Source organism: Odocoileus virginianus, chromosome 4 (assembly GCF_023699985.2).
Source record: "Odocoileus virginianus isolate 20LAN1187 ecotype Illinois chromosome 4, Ovbor_1.2, whole genome shotgun sequence".
Classification (NCBI taxonomy): Eukaryota; Metazoa; Chordata; class Mammalia; order Artiodactyla; family Cervidae; genus Odocoileus; species Odocoileus virginianus.
In genome coordinates, this window is record NC_069677.1 from 69,422,862 (window position 1) to 69,440,652 (window position 17,791).

The window sequence follows — 17,791 nt, forward strand, 5'->3', positions numbered from 1 at the left end:
ATTGAGCATAGATAACATTTGGGTTATCACAATTATTTCAAGTGAGTTTTCCATTTCCTTTCTCTGCCCACCTCTTTTTTTTTTGTTTGTTTAGTTTTTCACCTTCAAGAGATGACCTGGATTTTTTTTTCTTGTTAACCATATTCTGAATCATTTTGTGACACTTCCTTTCTTCAATCTCTCTGACCCCTCTTGAGGATTTATGTGCTAAGGTAATTTGGGAAAAGAATGTGTTTAGGACTTGGTTCTGTAGTCAACTCTCCACAAAACTTAAAAGTGAGAGAAATGGTATTACCCTCAAATTAAATTATATAGTCGATACACAATGAACAAGGATAAAGATATGCAAAGTAACCATAAAGAGAAGTGGGCTCTAAGTATGATCTGACTCAGTGCATTCACCAATTAATGATGAACAGATGTGCCAACCAGTGCTCAGGTACAGGTGTGGAGAGAAAGAAAACCAGAGAAACGAATGTCACCATCCCTGTTGCAGCCCCATCCATGGGAGAAGAAATGATACAAGAAAGGATGGAAGAGACAATTCCTACAGTCAAATGGCTACATCAGGATACAAGCTAGGGCTATTTGTGAAAGTCACATTTTAGAATATCTTGCCATCCCCAAATCCCCTTCTGTGAGAATCAGTCTCACCCACCTGCAAGCATGGGCTTCGTCAGAGTTGATTGACCTAGCATGGAGCCTCTGACCCAAGTTCAGCTTATTTGGAATTTGGTGCCACAGATTTGGATGAGGATTCTAGATAGCCTCAACTGGCCTCTTGAATTGAGGACATAAAATTCAGTAGCCCTGAGGGGGTCATGTTTGGTCACTGCTTGCTCAAGCAGTGAAGACAAGTCAGCAGAAGGAAGGATGAGAAAAGGACATGGAATAAGAAACAGAGACACTAGAGGAGAGAGAGATGTGATGCGCAGGGCTTGAGACCTGAAGCTTTCCGGCTGTTAGCCCTAATGAAGCTAGGCTGTGCTATCTGCCTTAGGGATACCCTGATTCCTTATAGCAAGTTCCCCTGGCTTGAGGGGAGAGCGTGGAAATTAAAGGATGACCTCTCACTCATGACCTCACTTTTGGGCTATTGCCACACTGCAGTGTAAGAGTAACAAGTTAAGTAATATAAAGATGATTGCATATGATTTTAATTAAATAAGAAATGTTGGTTGAAGATGTTGCTAACAATGGAAGTATAAGGGAACAAGAAAATGGCTGAGCCAACCCTTCTTCTGTTCCCTCAAATGAGTGCTTCATCAGTTACCATATGAGGTAAAAAGAATGAAAATCTAATCAACTATGAAAGGAAGAGAAGCAAAGACAAGTTCCAAATTCTAAAGTCTATCAGAAATATGATTTGCATCCATGATCATTATCAAAAACCTCTACTCATGTTATACACTGACCTTGAGGTATTAACCACAAGTAAAAATCAGCAAAACGTAAAAGCAGATATTTAGAGCAGGAGGACAAGCCTCTATAATCTTTTCCAAAAGCAGTGGTTTTTCTAAAGTGGTTTTCAACAATGTTTAAAGTTTGCAATATTTGATTTGCTTCTTAACCATCTTAAATGAAAGTTAATAATAAAAAGTGATGAGGGAGACCCCCCCCCCCCGTTTCCCCCCAGCTCCGGGCAGTGGGAGTGGGGGCTCCTCAGTACCACGTCCCCCGTCCCACCCCTCCCGCCACCAGCCCGGCCTGGCAACCTGGGATTTGCCGGGATTGGGCGGGAAGGGGAGGCGGGCAGCGGAGAGGGAGGGAGAGAGCTCCGTAAACGTGCAGCGGGGAGATTCAGCCGCTCCCCCAGCCGCCCCCCACGCCGCGAACGACCCTGCCTCAGTTTCTCCGGCCCAAGCCTCCCTTCCCATCCCGTTTCTTGTCATTCTCCAGAAACGCTCGCCTTAACCACGAGGGCTCGTGGTGGCGGCCGAACTGGCCGCTCCCGAGGAGCCGACCGTTTGGGGAGGTGGGAGGCGGTCGGTTCCTGCTGGACTTCTCTGGAAGCTGCGTAGTAAGTAAAACCACGATTTGCCTGCTTCGACTGCGGATGCTTCTGGAAACCGACGAAGGTGTGTGTGTGTGTGTTGGGGGGGGCGGGCTGTGCGAACCGACGGAGGTGTGTGTGTGTGTGTGTGTGTGTGTTGAGGGGGGGGGGCGGGCTGTGCGCTCCCCCCGGACACCTCTATCGGGATCTGAGTCTGTCGCAGGTGGGGTCATCCTCAGCGTTGCCTGGGGTCGAAATCAGTGATTAAGACTTACAGATGGATTAAAAATTGCAGGGGAATGGAGGGCCCCTCCGAGGTGGGGGCTGCCTTGCTGCCCCCAGCTCGGCACCTCCCAGTTACATTGTTACAATTTATTACAAGTCAACGTCCTGCCTTTGCATTTCTAATTAGTGCATGACCTTGCACAGGTCACTTGGCCTCCCCCTGCTGAATTTCCTGCAAGATGGAGCCTTCAAGAATGTCTGCCCCCTAGGCAGTTGGGAGGGTCCGAAAGCCGGCCCCAGGGTCCCCCGGCAGAGCGAACAGTAAGTTGTAGCTATTGGTGTTACAATTATTATTGTGACACTGGGCTAGACTTCCTGTGCTGCCCCTCTTGGGGCCAGGTTTTGCTGGCAGCCTCCCGCTGTGACATCCCGGGAAGCCTCCACATCCTCTGTGGCTTCTGGCTACGTCGGGGTAGGAGTGGGATTGGCCAGGCCCATGGACGGGCTGGGACCTCACAGTTCTCACCAGTGGCTTCCGATTTTGTGGTTCTCCACAGGGCAGGGACATTTGGCAATGTCTGGGGATGTTTTTAGTTATGCCTAAATGGTGTGCGTGCGTGCGCGCGCGCGCGCGCACGCATGTGCTACTGGCACCTGGTAAGTGGATGTTGCTGAGCACAGGGTGCACAGATAGGACAGGCTCCCTCCACTATAAGAATTATCTGGTCCAAATATCAATAGGGCTCAAGGCCAGGGATCAATCCCCAACCCCCAGGGTCTAATGCCTGATGATCTGAGGTGGAGCTGATGTAATAGTAATAGAAATAAAGTGCACAAGAAATGGAAAAAGAAAAAAAAAAGTGATGAGAAGCATCTGAAATTTCTTCCTTAGGAGTGAATATGTGTGCTCAGTGTTCTGCTGCTGCTGCTGCGTTGCTTCAGTTGTGTCCAACTCTTAACGACACCATGGACTGCAGCCCACCACCTCCTCCGTCCATGGGATTTACCAGGCAAGAGTACTGGAGTGGGTTGCCAATGCCTTCTCCCGCTCAGTGTTCTAGCTGGGGAAAATGGGAAGATGACTGTTTCTGCCTGGTTTCAAATGGGGGACCTTTCATGTGTAGGCAAACGTGATAACAACTACCTACAATCTTTCCCCCAAATGGTGGTTTTTCTAAAGTGGTTTTCAACAATATTTAAGGTTTGGAATATTTTATTTGTTTCTTAATCATTTTAAATTAAATAATAATAAAAAAATGAGAAGCATCTGAAATTTCTTCCTTAAGAGTGAATACAAAAAGCCGAATTATTGGGAAAACACTTCATTCTTCCTGCTTCGTAAATATAGTTAAAACAATATGGTGACAAACTAAAACATTCCTTTCCTTGGTAGCAAATGTTATTGAAGACATGGAAAATCTTGCTGAAGATTTGACTAAACAAGTATTGAAAAAATTAGGCCATGTTGGATTTTTCTATGTAGTTGGATGAAAATGCACATTTTTCACATATGACTCAGTTAATGGCATTTGTGGCAGGAGACTGGTACACGGATGTTCATGGTGTTTATCAAAATAGCCCCAAACTGTAAATAATACCAAAGAATTAATAAAGTATGTTTTCATACCTGAAAACAGGGTTTGATCCCTGAATTGGGAAGATCCCCTGGAGAAGGAAATGGCAGCCTATTCCAGTATTCTTGCTGATAAAATCCTTTGGACAGAGGAGCCTGGAGGCTACAGGGGTCGGAAAGGGTTAGACACGACCAAGCGACTAACACTTCCATTTCAAAAAACAGGAACTGTAAGGAGTTCTACTTTCCCTGACCTCTCAGAAATTGTCCCACTGGAAAAACCTCCAATAAAGAATGAGAAGGACTTCCTTACTGTGTTCAGTGTTAAGACTCTGTGCTCCCAATATAGGAGGCACAGTTTCAATCCCTGGTTGAGGAACTAAAATGGCGCATGGTGCATATCACAGCCCCCACAAAAAAAGAATGAGAGAGCCTATTTTCCCACAGCCTTGATGGAGTAATTCCGATTTTTTTTTTCTTTTTCTCTGTGCCAGTCTGATTAGTGAGAAGGTAGCTTGATGTTGCCTTTCTTTGCATTCCTTTGAGTGAGATAGATTTCATATGTTTAATATCTCTTTTCCAGTGACACATCATTGGCCCAACTTCTGGGCTTACTTTGCTTTGGGACTGTTTTATCTTTTAATTTTTCTAGAACTTCTTTGTGTATTTGGGAAATTAGCTCTTTGAAGTAAGAATTATAAGTATTTCTTCTAGAGTGTCAGGGTCTTTTTGCTTATAAAAAGCTGTTTTATTTCATGTAACAAGTGACTAAACTTTTTAAATGGCTTCTGGATTTTGAGTCATAGTTAGAAGAGATCTTCCCCACTCCATGATTATATGATATTTATAAATGATTATAGTCATTAGCTAGAGCTTATATGGTCTCATTTTTTTAGATTCAATTCTTTGATCCATTTAAATTTATTGTAGTGAGACCCTCTCCTTCTAGAAGGGAATGTTTTCTGGAAATTTCCAAGATCCATGAGCTCTTCTGCCCCCTCCATACTTCTGTCCTTCTTTGTGGCTCCTCTGCGACTTCCAACAGAGAGGTTCATCATTCAGCTCTGCCTCTGATACCACTCACATGCAACTGAGGGCTTCCCAGGTGGCGCTAATGGTAAAGAACCCACCTGCAATGCAAGAGGCATAAGAGACATGGGTTCTATTCCTGAATGGGGAAGATCCCCTGGAGTTGGAAATGGAAACCCACTCCAGAATCCTTGCCTGTAAAATTCCACAGACAGAGGAGGGCTACAGTTCATGGGGTCATAAAGAGTTGGACACAACTGAGCACCACACCACATGCAATTGGAATTGTCAGATTTCTTCTGTCTCTTAGTTTTTCTAAAAATGTGTTCTATGAGTTTTTCTTCCCCGTTTTCCTTATCGCTCCTTTTGGTCTCTAGGGGAAGATTTCAGAGCTAAACCATTGCCACATTTAAATCATAAACAAAACTGCTATGAAAGTGGTTTTATTGATTGTACTCATACAAAAAAATAAAGGAGAAGATGATCGAGATAGATAAATAGATAGATAGATAGACAGATGAATAGATTTTGCAATATACCCACTGGGGATAACACAGTGAACAAAAAAAAAGGTTGCCCCTCATTCTTAAGGGTGGAGACAAATGATATTCAACTGAATACATAATTTAATAGTACACATATAATTCAAACTCTCTGTTACTGGCCTTATAAACCATATCTCATATTTTGTACAAGCTATTCTCTGTTACTGTGATCTTATCTTATAGAAATGTGTGCATATATATATGAAGTTAAAAGTATGCCCATTGCCACATTGCTAATAATGTGGAAACATTTGGAAACCCTTTAAATATCCATCTACTGGAGACTGGTTAGCTAAATTATGGCACATCCATATAATGCAATAATCTGCAATTATTTAAAAAAATGGGGCAAATATATATGTAACCATGTGGAATGACCTTTGAAACATATTGCTGATCAAAGCAAAAACATCCAGAAAACATATTATGATTGCATTATGTAATTTTTTTGTTCCCAAACAAAATTATGTAACACATATACATATTTATGCTTAGTGTTGTATATAAATATATGCAGTATATGTATGCTTACACATATAGCATATATACAACATATATAGCACAATTTCATTTGTGTGTTAAAATGTATGTAAAATTCTCTATTTCCACAGAGGTTAGACAGAGGTTTTGAAAGATATGAAACAAATGATAAAAAGAGATTATCTGTGGGAAATGAGTGGGGCTGGGCTGGGGCAAGGGAAGGACTGTTAAAAGGCAGTAGTCAGCCTGTTTAATTTAATTTCTGTGCATTTCTCCTCCTGTCCTCTTCTTTGCCTTACATCTGACAGTGCTTGAGGACAGTAGGTTGTGTTTGTCATTGGTGTTCAGCTGGGTACTAGCAGGAGGATAAACGGCAGGAGGAAGGGAAAAGCCGCAATCAGCATTTTCCCCTCCTCTCTCCTTACCAGGTGTGATTTCTCTCTTGGCAGCTGTGTCTCCCTTATGGGTCCAGCTCCCACTTCCCAGATACCATGGTTTCAGCTTCAGTGGAGTGGTCCTGGTTCCTGGGTTCTGGCAGTATACCTCTATTGATCCTGTAACCTAAGTGTGGCGTTGGCTTGCTGGGTTGTTAATCTTTAAGTTGTCTCAGTCTTTAAGTTTGACATCTCAACTTTCATCATTGGTACAGCCAATTTTATGTATTGAATACCTTCATTTCCCCCCATTTTCCTGCTTCTGTTTGATATAGGAATGTTTACTTTTAAAAATGTATGTACTTCAATTTTTGCTTTCTTTCTTGTAATTGGATTGATTGGATCGACCATAATCCTTGATCATAAAGTTTCATCATTGTTTTATGCATGACTCTTCATTCATTCATAATAATGAACTGACACAATGAACTGAACATAAATCTAGAATTCAACTGATAATTTGTAAGGCCATTCTGTAAACAACAGTTTGCATCTGTTAAACCCAAACTTCTAATCTTTCCCTCACTCTCACTTCCTGAAGCCAGTTGAGACACATTTCATCAGTCAGTCACTTTAGTCACTCAGTCGTGTTTGACTTTTTGCGACCCCCATGGACTATAGCATGCCAGGCTTTCCTGTCAATCTCCAACTCCCAGAACTTGCTCAAACTCATGTCCAAGGAGTTGGTGATGCCATCCAAGCGTCTCACCCTCTGTCGTCCCCTTCTCTTCCTGCCTTCTATCTTTCCCAGCATCAGGGTCTTTTCCAAAGAGTCAGTTCTTCTCAACAGGTGACCAAAGTGTTGGAGCTTCAGCTTCAGCATCAGTCCTTCCAATGAATACTCAGGACTGATTTCCTTTAGGATTGACTGGTTTGATCTGTTTGCAATCCAAGGGACTCTCAAGAGTCTTCTCCAACACCACAGTTCAAAAACATCAGTTCTTCAGCACTCAGACTTCTTCATGGTCCAACTCTCACACCTATACCTGATCACTGGAAAAACCATAATTTTGATTATATGGACCTTTGCTGGCAAAGTAATGTCTCTGCTTTATAATAAACTGTCTAGGTTTGTCATCACTTTTCTTCCAAGCTACGTGTTAGCATACATATACTGCATATATTTATATACAACAAACTTTTAATTTCATGGCTGCAGTCACCATCTTCAGTGATTTTGGAGCCCAAGAAAATAAAGTCTGTCACTGTTTCCATTGTTTCCCCATCTATTTGCCATGAAGTAATAGGACTGGAGGCCATGATATTACTAATCAAGAAATAATTTGATAAAAATTAAAATAAGTTCTGAAGAGATAAGAAATAGAGGTGTGGTCAGGATTGTGTGTAGTAGATAACTGATGGCTCCCTGTAGGAGATGATATTTGAGCTCCAGATTTTGAAGAGGTATTGTTTTTTAGATACCATAATTTCATAGTGGGTAGAAGATATAAATTTCGGTAAGAATAATACTCCATTCTCAGGGAAAGCTTAAAGTTACTTTGGTTTTCTCTTAACATTATAAGGATAAGAGAGATATGTCACTAAATATCTTCCATTTTGCTCATATAAAGCCAGCACTGACTGAGTGATTCTTCCTGAACAACTTCACCTAGAATTCTGCCGTCTATCTTAGAGTTAGCTGGTATTTCCAATCAAGTTATATTTCTGCCCTTCCTATAGGCACAACTCATTTCCTGGTGAGCTCCTCTTGCAGTCAGCTTCATTTCCATTCACTTTTCCCTCCACACTGTGGAATTTGTTTATAAAATTATGATTCGAAACTTCTCTTTTGTTCACCAAGGTATAAAGTGGAGAAGTCAGATGGATTGGAAAAAAAAAAAGATGAAAAGATCATAGAGAACTTGAGAGATTGAAGAACTGATGAAATGTTTGCTTAATTTGCTTTTTGCTCATTAATATAAATTTTTCTTTGTGTACCTATATGCCTCTTACTTATCAGCTTTTGAGGTACTATACATATCAGCTTTTGAGGTACTATACAACTGAATTTGCACAGTTACAAAAATTATAGTGGGACCAAATTCAGAAGACTTGCTGGGCCAAAAATTCACAAGATAATTAAGGATTTCATTTGGTCTAAGACATACATCTTTCATACTTTAACATCTTTGCAATCAGGATGGTATTTTAGTCTAGAAGGAAGCAGTGTTCTTCCAGAGAGAATCTGTTCATCACCTGGGGGCACTGTCATCCTGTAATCTCTTTAAACTCTCTGCTTGAAGATTTTGCACATATACTGAGAATTTAGACTACAAACTTGCTTGAATAACAGTTTATGGTTCAAATTTCCAGAAAAAAAATTTCTTAACCCAGTGCCAAGATTAAAGAAGGTAAATATATTTCTTGTTTAGTCTTGCCTTGAGGGCATGGACCATTTATATCTCAGCTTTATACCTCATCTTAGGCATTTTATTTCTCTCTTAATGGTCCATAAAATGATGGTGTATGTTGGAAATCATGAAGCTCACAGAAGATGCAGACATGAATGTGGGAATTTCCATAAGAATTAACCAAATAATTATTTCTCATGAAGGATGATTTTAATGATTCAAAGAGTGACAATGCAAAGAAATAGAGGAAAACAACAGAATGGGAAAGACTAGAGATCTCTTCAAGAAAGTTAGAGATACCAAGGGAACATTTCATGCAAAGATGGGCACAATAGAGGACAGAAATGACGTGGACCTAACAGAAGCAGAAGATATTAAGAAGAGGTGGCAAGAAAATACAGAAGGACTATCCAAAAAAAAATTTTCATGACCCAGATAACTACAATGGTGTGATCCTCACCTAGAGCCAAATGTCCTGATATGAGAAGTCAAGTGGGCCTTAGGAAGCATCACTATGAACAAAGCTAGTGGAGGTGAGGAAATTCCAGTTGAGCTCTTTCAAATCCTGAAAGATGATGCTGTTAAAGTGCTGCACTCAATATGCCAGCACATTTGGATAACTCAGCAGTGGCCACAGAACTGGAAAAGGTCAGTTTTCATTCCAGTCCTAAAGAAAGGCAATGCCAAAGAATGTTCAAACTACTGCACAATTGCAGTCATCTCACATGCTAGCAAAGTCATGCTCAAAATTCTCCAAGCAAGGCTTCAACAGTATGTGAACCAAGAACTCCCAGATGTTCAAGCTGGATTTAGAAAAGGCAGAGGAACTAGAGATCAAATTTCCAACATCTGTTGGATCATAGAAAAAGCAAGAGAGTTCCAGAAAAACATTTACTTCTTTATTGACTATGCCAAAGCCTTTGACTGTGTGGATCACAACAAACTGTGGAGAATTCTTTAAGAGATGGAAATACCAGACTACCTTACCTGCCTCCTGAGAAATCTGTATGCAGATCAAGAAGCAACAGTTAGAACTGGACATGGAACAACAGACTGGTTCCAAATTGGGAAAGGAGTATGTCAAGGCTGTATATTGTCACCCTGTTTATTCAACTTATATGCAGAGTACACCATGCAACATGCTAGGCTGGATGAAGGACAAGCTGGAATCAAGATTGCCAGGAGAAATATCAATAACCTCAGATATGCAGATGACACCACCCTTATGGCAGAAAGTGAAGAGGAACTAAAAAGCCTCTTGATGAAAGTGAAAGAGGAGCGTGAAAAAGCTGGCTTAAAACTCAGCATTCAAAAAACTAAGATCATGGCATGTGGTCCCATCACTACATGGCAAATAGATGGGGAAATAATGGAAACAGTGTCAGACTTTATTTTTTTGGTTTCCAAAATCACCGCAGATGGTGACTGCAGTCATGAAATTAAAAGACACTTGCTCCTTGGAAGAAAAGCTATGACCAACCTAGACAGCATATGAAAAAGCAGAGACATTACTTTGCAGACAAAGGTCCATATAATCAAAGCCATGGTTTTTCCAGTAGTGACGTATGGGTGTGCAAGTTGAACTATAAAGAAAGCTGAGCACTGAAGAATTGATGCTTTTGAACTGTGGTGTTGTAGAAGACTCTTAAGAGTCCCTGGGATGCAAGGAGATCAAACCAGTCAATCCTAAAGGAAATCAGTCCTGAATATTCATTGGAAGGACTGATGCTGAAGCTGAAACTCCAATACTTTGGCCACCTGATGCAAAGAACTGACTCATTGGAAAAGATCCTGATGCTGGGAAAGATAGAAGGCAGGAGGAGAAGGGGACGACAAAGGATGAGATGGTTGGATGGCATCACCAACTCGATGGACATGAGTTTGAGCAGGTTTCAGAAGTTGGTGACGGACAGAGAAGCCTGGCATGGTGATGGACAGAGAAGCTGGGCGTGTTGCAGTCCATGGGGTCACAAAGGGTCGCACATGACTGAGCAAGTGAACTGAACTGAGTGACTGAAAGAGTGATTTCAGTTTCATGTACAGTGGATTTATCCCCATGGTACTTTGCAGGGAACTTGGCACTTGAAATAAATCAAGTAAGAATCACTGAATCTCCCACTTTCTCATTGAAACATAAAATGTAACTGATTTGATTTTGGAGAAATGGTGTTTTCTATTTTAAAAGAAGTTTTGATTTTTTTTTATTCTGGGGTTGACTGTTTTCTGAATGTGTTACTCTCTTAATTATATTCAAAAGCTAAAAAATCTCATTGACTCTCAAATTACCAGTGTGTTAACTAGTGTTATCCCTATGACTTGGACAGCACCTGGTTCTGAGCTCTGAGTTTCTGATTGAGATTCCAAGTCTAACATCAGTGAAAATGAGTTGTACTCTAGTGGAAAAAGTGCAAGGAGAGAGAAGTGGTCAGAGTCAGAATAGAGCCAACAGGTTTTGCTGGCAGATTTGACAGGAGCGAGAGAGAAGATGAGATGCAGAAGATGACAGTCAAGATTGGGGGATGAGTAACAGTGGAGACAAAGCAAGTGGATAAGATAAAGGTTTCTGCTGGGTGGATATCATTAATTTCCATTACATATTTTTGAAAACTCAATCAAATCAACCTAAAAAAGATTTGTGAAACTCAGTGCTGCCTCCAGCAACAGGATAGTCAGGTTTGTCAGATAGAACATGCCTCCCAAGTCACTGGAAATAACTGAAAAGCTAAATAGAAGTGCAGACTCATTAGGGCTATCAATGGGACATTGGTCTTTTTGATCTCTGTCTGCACACTAAGGAAAGGGTAAGTGAGCCTCCTTTTCATCTTTTCCATCACACTTTAAAGGGCTGCTGTAATGTTCCCACCAACTGAATCATTTTCATTTCCAACTCTAATCAATTTGTGAATAAATACCCTTTGGAGATGTGAGGTGTTTTAAATGATGGCTGCCTTTCCACCTTTAATCTATGACACTATAGTTCTCTTGACAGAAAATAGCTCCTTGTGTCTTTATTCCCTCTCTGAGTTCATATATGCAGCACACCTCTGTTTTTATTATTACATAATGACAGCTTTAGTGGGTGAATAAAAGGTTGCACAAGTTTTGCAAAAATAAGAGGATATTCACCCTTGCTACCTTTAATCTCCTGCATTCTCCTCTTAATGAGTATAAATTATCAAAGCTATTTCTCAAAGTCTTTATATAGCACAATACCAGTGGCAGATCATTCTCAGGAAGGGCTCTTTTTAAATATTATAATTAGTGGCATTATCTTTAATCTTTTATGGTGTGAAAATCAAGGACAACTTGAAACTTGATACAAGGAAGAGACTGCTTATTTTGGTGAGTTTTAGGAGATGAAAATGAAGGTTTGAATCAAGCCTTCTTCCTTTGGAGAGTTCTTAAAGATTCCAAAAGTATGAGAAATAATGATAAATTTAATGATAAATAATGAAAAATTTCTTATTTCTTCTTCTAAGAATTAGTTAATTGATCAGATGAGATCTAATTTGATTTTCTTCCCTAAGTTCAAAAGAACCAAGAGCCAAGAGTTTTCTGGAAAGGTTTGAATATATCAAACTAATTGCTCTTATTAGCTTATTTATTTTAAATATATTTATGACAAACTTCCAAGTTCCAGTTGGTAAACTGAGTCAACAGGTACCTTTCTTCTCTTCCCTGTCAAAATTCTATAAGGATATTGAAATGCAAGAACAAAGGGAAAAAAACCCAAATCAAACAAATAAACAAAATTTCTGTGAGATGAGAAAATGGTGCAGAGTACCATATATAGACCAGAAACTTTGGAGAATTTCTGAAAATTAGAAAACAGATTGGTTAAAGCTAATAGAAAAGTCAATCCACACTTACAAAGCCTGTAAATCTGTACCAGCAAAAAAGAAACAGTTGATGGATTTCCCCAAGTGAGTTGCAGAAAAACAGAGTTTGGAGCAAGAGGGACTAGGACATTGTTTGGAGGGAATATCGCTGAGAAAACTGTCAGCACTGCTCTCTCTCCTTGCATTTCCCAACATACACACACACACCTCAGTTTGGTTGCCAGCAGCCTTAAATCTCTTGCTCACTGGGCACAAGTCTTGATAAGCAAATGAGGTATTTTTCCTATAGTCCTTTCAACATTGTCAATAGGTCCAAAGAAAGAAGGCACAGGTCTACACTTAAATGTTCAACAATAATGGCAAAACAAAGCACACACAATCAGACAAGGCAGGGAACTTCCTGAAGACCTTTTTACTCCGTGTATCTGCTTTGATACTTTCCACAGGCTGCTAGTTCTTTCATAAGATCCAGTCATTTTGAGATGCCAAGCCGCAGCTAGAGGAATCTTTGAGGAGGGGACACAGGAAAGGACCTTGGGAACTTCATCAAAGCCTGAACATGAGACAGGTGGCTACTATGAAACCTCAGGTTTCCTTTGGGTCTGATGGTACCCAGGGAAAGTTTGGGCTTTATCTTTATCTGGATGTTGTTACATGAGTGTATACACAGATACATTTATTGAGCTATAAACTCAAAGTTTATTCATTTCATAAATTAATAGACAGATAATACCTAAAATATATAATATTATATTGGCTAATACAAATGCTTTTTTAAGAAAAATGTTAATTGCCAAGATACCCCAAACACTCTGAAAGACACAACTAATAGAAGAAATTATTAGAGGGAGGTTTATTATTAGCTGAATTAGAATAAAAGCTTCAGAATCCAGATAACTTTCATATTAGTTAAATTTTTGTACTGCAGGGAAAATTAGAAATGTTCTTAACCTCATCTTTGAAGGACAACCCGAATTCTAAAATATAAGAATGTACTCTCAGCATTAAATTATAGATTAATTTCATTTTGAATATTAATGTAAAAATTATAAGTAAAGAAGGACGATGAAATTCTAGCAGCCTGTTAAAACAATTCAATGTTACCAAATAACTTTATTCAGAAAATACTAGAATAGTTCAATACTGGAAAATTTAATAATATAATCCAGGGTCTTAGTTAATTCAGTCTTAAATGATGAATTAAAGCGGAAATGGTGAATTAAAGGTGGTGCTAGTAGTAAAAGATCTGCCTACCAAAGCAGGAGACATAAGAGACATGGGTTCAATCCCTGGGTCAGGAAGATACCCTGGAGGAGGGCATGGCAACCCACTCCAGTATTCTTGCCTGAAGAATCCCATGGACAGAGGAGCCTGGCAGGCTACAAGTCCTTGGGGTCTCAGAGTTGGACAAGACTGAAACAACTGACCCCCACTGCATATGTAAGTATAGATGCTAAAAAAGCAATTTTAAGAAATTTGATGTTCATTCTTGATTTAAGAAAAAAATAGTGTGGTAGGAATACAGAAATATTTTATATTTTCTTTTCATAAATGTCTTTTTAAAAAAGATACAATATATAAACATGGTTTAAATTGCTAAAGATAGAAGAGGGTAACATTGAAAAGTAAGTCTTCATTCCACCCAGTCAGTCACTTAGACAATCTGTAAGTTTTAGACAGTCAGTCAGTTTTAGACAATCTGTAACTTCCTAATCACACTATTTTGCAGCTTTCTGCTTTCACCTAACAATGTATCTTGGTAAGCAAAACATAGCAGGCTGTATGGAATGACCTCATTTAAAAATAGCTGCCTCATAGACTAATGTCTGTTGTCATTAGTCTATTAAATGACTAATGTCACTTAATCAGTCATTTTTAGTAATAATTTTTTCACAGCTTTTTGCTAATTCAAGCTAAGTAAGTATCTTTGAAATGCATATTTGTGCACTTGGATGGTTATGTCTGTTAAGCATTTCTAAATGTGGAGTTGATAATAAACAGTAGGTGCATATCTGATTTTAAGAGACTTTTAGCAAATTTTTCTTCTTTTTTGTTGTTGTAACTTTTTAAAATTTTATTGACATATATTTGGTTTACAATGTTGTGCCAATCTCTGTTGTACAGCACAGTGATTCAGTTTTACATATATATGTATATGCATATATATATACACCCTTTTAAAATATTATTTTCTGTTTCCATTATGATTTATCTCAGGAGATTAGATATAGTTCCCTATGCTATACAGTAGGACCTTGTTTATCCATTCTAAATATAAGAGTTTGCATCAACCAACCTGAAATTCCCAGTCCATCCCTCCCTCTCCCCTAATTTTCCTTCTTGATGTTCTTGCACTAACTTGGAACAACAGTGTATGAGAGTGGGCTCCTTGTTTTCTTGGCAATATGGTGGACTAGGTTTCTTGACCCACTCTTTCACTAAAAACAATTTTAGGTGTTAAATAAAATATGCATTTTAAATGCATTTTAAAGACACCAGTGAACTATTAATAGCAAGCAAGTAAGAGGGGCAAACTCTCCCTGACAACTTATAAAAAATTTTTTTGCCTAAATTCAAACTCCTAGGCAGACCAAAATATCTCAAGCTGAGGATTGATTCTACATTGACTCTGACTGGGTAATGACCCTACATGCTTAGAGAAAAAAGCAAAAATAAACCCTTTTGGTGAAAAAAAAGCCCCATAGAAAAAGTGAGAAAAACAAGTCTAAAATATGTGAAGATGGGAAATCAGGAAGGTTAACTATATACTGTACTTATGAGTGGCCCCCAAAAATAAAACTATAGACTAGCTTCAGATATTAATATGATATACATATAGAAAAAGGGGACGACAAAGGATAAGATGGTTGGATGGCGTCACTGACTCAATGGACATGAGTTTGAGCAAGCTCTGGGAGTTGGCGATGGACAGGAAAGCTTGGCGTGCTGCAGTCCATAGGGCTGCGAAGAGTCGGACACGACTGAGCAACTGAACTGACTGACATGTAGAAATCTTAAGTAGAATGGGTAGACAAAATTCTAAAAAAATATTTAACCTAAATAATAAGTAAAAAAAATAATGTACTGTTACTTTATTCACCTTCAAAGCAACTTGCAGAGAAATAACTAAACATACAGGGAAACAAGGCAACATGAATGAGAACAAGGAGAAACACAAGACACTAGAAACAAACTCCCAAAGACTTCAGATATTGAAGCGATTAGAGACAGAAAATAAAATAGCCATATGTATCATATTGAGAGAGATAAAAGACAGGCCTGAAAATATGAGTATGAAATAAGAACTTATAAAGGATGCCCAAGCAGATCAGAAAATGACCTAAATTTAATTTATAAAAATGAAAAGTATTATGACTGAAATATAAAACACAAGAGACAATATAGTCACTATGGAAAACAATAAGGAAATTCTTCAAAAAATTGAAAATACAAATACCATATGATCCAGCAGTCTTATTTCTGGGTATACATCCAAAGAAAATAAAATCACTATCTTGAGGAGATACATGCATTCTCATGTTCACTACAATACTATTCAGAATAGCCAAGATATGAAGTCAATTTAAGTGTCCATCAATGGATAAAGAAAATGTGTCATATGTATATAGTGGATTATTATTCAGCCCTAAAAAAAAGGAAAATTTGTCATTTGTAACAACATGAATGAACCTGGATGACATTATACTAAGTGAAATAAGCAGGCAAAGAAAAATACTGTATGATCTCATTTTAATTTAAAAAAGTCAAAGTCACTGAAGCAAAGAGTAGAATGTGGAGTGGGAGAAATGAGGAGATGTTGGCCAGAAGGTACTAAGTTTCAGTTATGAGGGATGCTAAGTTCTGGAGATCTAATGTACAGCAGCATGGTGACTATAGTTAGTAATACTCTATTACATACTTGAAATTTGCTGAGAGTAGTTCTTAAGTATTCTTATTACAAAGAAATAAAAGGATAACTCTGTGAGGTAATGGATATATTAGTTAGCTTGATTGTGGTAATAATTTCATGGTGTATACATATATCAAAGCATCACGTTGTACACTGTAAATACATATGTGTTACAGGCCAGGCCTAAGAGACTGGCAGCTTCTACTTCCTGTCTCTGAGAACACTTCTTAGAGTCCTGACTTGTCACATAAGAAGGCTGACTGCCATGATGGAGGAAACAGGTGGAGAGGCCCTGGTATCATAGGGAGAGCAGAGGCACCCGGCCAAGACCAGCCTTAAAGCCACACCTGCTAAGGCACCAGGCATGTGAATTCAGTAAAGCTGTCTTGAACACTTTAGGTCAGAACAACTACCACTTAGTGATCCATGTTGACATCATGTTCAGGAGAGTGATTCGAGTCCTACCTGAATTCCTGACTCAGAAAATTATAAAATAGCTGTCAATCTATTGAGTTTGGATTAATTTGTTACACAACAATAGATAACAAGGAAAACCATTATCAGTCCAGCTCAGCCGCTCAGTCGTGTCTGACTCTTTGTGACCCCATGAACCGCAGCACGCTAGGCCTCCCTGTCCATCACCAACTCCCGGAGTCTACCCAAGCCCCTGTCTGTTGAGACAGTGATGCCATCCAACCATCTCATCCTCTGTCGTCCCCTTCTCCTCCTGCCCTCAATCTTTCCCAGCATCAGGGTCTTTTCAAATGAGTCAGCTCTTCACATCAAAGTACCGTGGCCAAAGTATTGGAACAGCTTTCTTTATAGTCCAACTCTCACATCCATACATGACTACTGGAAAACCATAGCCTTCGGACCTTTGTTGACAAAGTAATGTCTGTTTTTTACTATGCTGTCTAGGTTGGTCATAACTTTCCTTCCAAGGAGTAAGTGTCTTTTAATTTCATGGTGGTTTTTAAAGCTGTGGTTGTGGATAGGGTTGCTGAGGGCAAACACAACGAACACCAGGTTTACCCTAAAAATCACCTGTAACCAGGTTTGTGCCTTACACCCAGGATAGCCTTTATACATCAGAAGATGGGAATTATAATTTCTCTTAATGAACAAGTCAAGTCCCTTCTTGGTAATTTTCTTTTGTTAGTCGTATTCCTTCTTTCCAATTTTCAAGATTTTCAAAATCCTATTTACTATATGTTTTCATCATCCCTCTGAATTTTGTGTCATTTATACATGAACACTCAAGCATGGATTTGTTGCCTTATTTATTTATTTTTTAAACTCATTAGGCTTCTTTTTAAAGAAAACTTACTAGGGAAATCTGCCAATGAGATTTTTCAACAATAGCAACAAAAACTAAACTTTTCTACCTGCAGTTCTAAAATCACTTCTTTAAA